This window comes from Oratosquilla oratoria, chromosome 4, assembly GCF_046742065.1.
Source record: "Oratosquilla oratoria isolate Oo_2021 chromosome 4, ASM4674206v1, whole genome shotgun sequence".
NCBI lineage: Eukaryota > Metazoa > Arthropoda > Malacostraca > Stomatopoda > Squillidae > Oratosquilla > Oratosquilla oratoria.
The window spans coordinates 17,492,759-17,495,258 of record NC_134780.1 but is presented as its reverse complement, the minus strand read 5'-3'; the positions used below and the strand labels follow the sequence as shown (position 1 = coordinate 17,495,258).

The window sequence follows — 2,500 nt, the reverse complement described above, 5'->3', positions numbered from 1 at the left end:
AGGGTGAGGGTGAGGGTGAGGGTGAGGGTGATGCCGAGAATGAAGTGAGAAAGTTAAGGTTAAAGTTAAGGGTTTGGTTCAGGGTAAGGTTGAGAGTGTGGGTGAAAAACAGGGTGATGGTCAGGGTATGGGTGAGGCTCAGGGTGATGGTAAGGATTAATTGGGCGAGGGGGAGAGTTAGTGTTAGACTGAGGCTGAGGGTGAGAGAAATGATGAGGGTGACAAGTGAGGGTAAGGGTTGAAAGTTAAGGATGCGGGTGAAAATGGAAGTGAGAATGAGGTTATGGGCGAGGGTGAGGGTGATATTGGAAAGTAAGAAATGAGGGTAAAGGTGAATGTGAAGGTGAGTGTGAGGATGAAGATGAAGCTGAGCCCTGGCTCATGAAAGACTTATTGGACTTCGGTGACATAGGGTGGGGATGGGGGAAGAGTGTGGGACTAGGACAGTGGAGAGTGAGTGAGTGAGTGAGTGAGTGAGTGAGTGAGTGAGAGCTACGGAGGGGGAGAGCTAAATAGGTGAAAGTTGGTGGGAAACCAGACCGAGCCACCAAAGATGTGGTAAAAGATGGTGATGTGGTGATGGTGTCAGTGGTGATACGATCGTCATCAATTTGGTGATGATGGAAGGGACGCTATTGTGTCAATGCATACACGATGGTAATAATGATAATGTGATGGTGATGATGATAATGTGGTCTGGTAATGGCGATTGTGTTAATGGTAGTGATGGTTCATGATGATGATGGTGGTGGTGGTAGTGATGGTGGTTTATGATAATGGTGGAGAGCATGGCAGTGATGATGGTGATAATAATGATAATGGTTGATGATTATGTTAATAATAGTGATGGCTGATGATGATGTTAATAATTATAATGGTAATAATGATGATGGTGATAATGATGATGATGATAATAATGATGATGATGATAATGATGATTGTGATAACGATTATTGTGGTAACGATTATTGTGATAATGATGATGGTGGTCACGATGATGATGGTTATAATGATAGTAACAATGATGGTAATGATAATAGTGATAGTAAACGATGATGACGGTGATGATGCTTACGACGACAACGACACTGCTGCTGCTGCTGATGATGATGACGATGACGACGACAACGACTACAACAACAACGACGACAACGTAGATGATAGCGATAACGATAAAGATAGTGAAGATGGTGGAAATACCTGTGACGAAGATCAGTGTACTTGTATCCGTTGTACTAAAATTTATTTTGACGACGGATGGGGCGATGCTAAAAAAAAGTCAACAATTTCGACGACAAGACCACGAGCACTTGCACGTGATAATTTACTGATACATAATCAAACAAAGCCCAACCACGAAATAGTGTTTCGCACGATCTAAAGAAAACAGACGAAAAGAAATAGAAAAGAACCATGATGGGGGACAAAGAAATTAATGGATCCGAAGGAGAATTATTGAGAGAAAAAAATGTGGATGAAAAAGAGATGTTATAGTTTTAGTGATACTCGAATTTCTAAGCCAGGAGAGATAGAGTTTCATGTACATTGACCTATGACTGATGGGTCGAGCACCAGATCACAGATAAAGTGATTGATGATTGCAACACGGAAAGCAATAATAAAGTCGTTTTTTTCTATTCTTTCGATAGGATTATAGGAATATAGTGATATTTTATACAAGTACTCAGAAAAAAATAGCTTGAAAATATATTGAAAAAAAAAGAAAAAGCGACGGTTATACCAGCTAAGCTGGTGAAGAAAATAATTGTGTACATTTCTTCTGTATAGTTTCGGTAACTCCAATTGCCTCTACCCCGCACCGTCGCCGCAAGAAGACTCCGCCCCTACCCGCCCCATCTTCCAGCCACGCTCCTTCCCGCTTCCAGTCAACACTTGCAACAGCCACACTTCAACTCAACCTCCTCCTTTTTCTCCTCCTCTTCCTCTTCTTCCTCCTTCTTCTCTTCACTTCTCCCCTTCCCACTTTCTTTTCTCCTCGAGCTCATTTCATTGCTTGCTGAAGACTCAGTTTCTGTGTAGTCTTGTCCAATGCAGCCGTCTTGAGGTTCCCTCTGGCCAAAGGAAGCCTGTTGCCAAAAACACACATTTGTACTTACAATCCTCTAGTTGTTACAAACACAACCCTTCCACCTCGTTTCCCTCCTCATTTCTACTCCATCGAACTCCTAAGAAGACTATTTACTAATTGTGACAAACACAAACCGCCCACAGTCACTCTCCCTCCTTTTTTCTACTCTCCAAAGAAAACGACTCTATTCATTACAAGCGTGACCCGACCACACGTACACACACACAATCCCTCCTCGTTCCTGCTCCATCAAGTCTCAAGAAGACCAAAAAAGCTCCATATCACTGCCAGGTGCACCTGAACCAGTTTCCTCTCAGTACTTTCATTCGTTTAAAAAAATAATATATTTCCATCTTCCTGACTCATTATTTTATCTTCTTCCCAGTATCTTCTTCAGGCGTTCCTCCTACT

General features: G+C 42.2%; 1 long non-coding RNA gene across 1 annotated transcript in view; it reads left to right on the top strand.

Moving 5' to 3' along the window:
* LOC143024283 (uncharacterized) overlaps positions 1-2,500 on the top strand; it is a 307,090-nt gene that overhangs the window by 73,804 nt on the left and 230,786 nt on the right. Inside the window, exon 2 of the long non-coding RNA XR_012966275.1 lies at positions 1,650-2,500. This exon is cut by the window's right edge and continues 126 nt beyond it. This is a non-coding gene — a long non-coding RNA (uncharacterized LOC143024283). The remainder of the gene's footprint in view (positions 1-1,649) is intronic.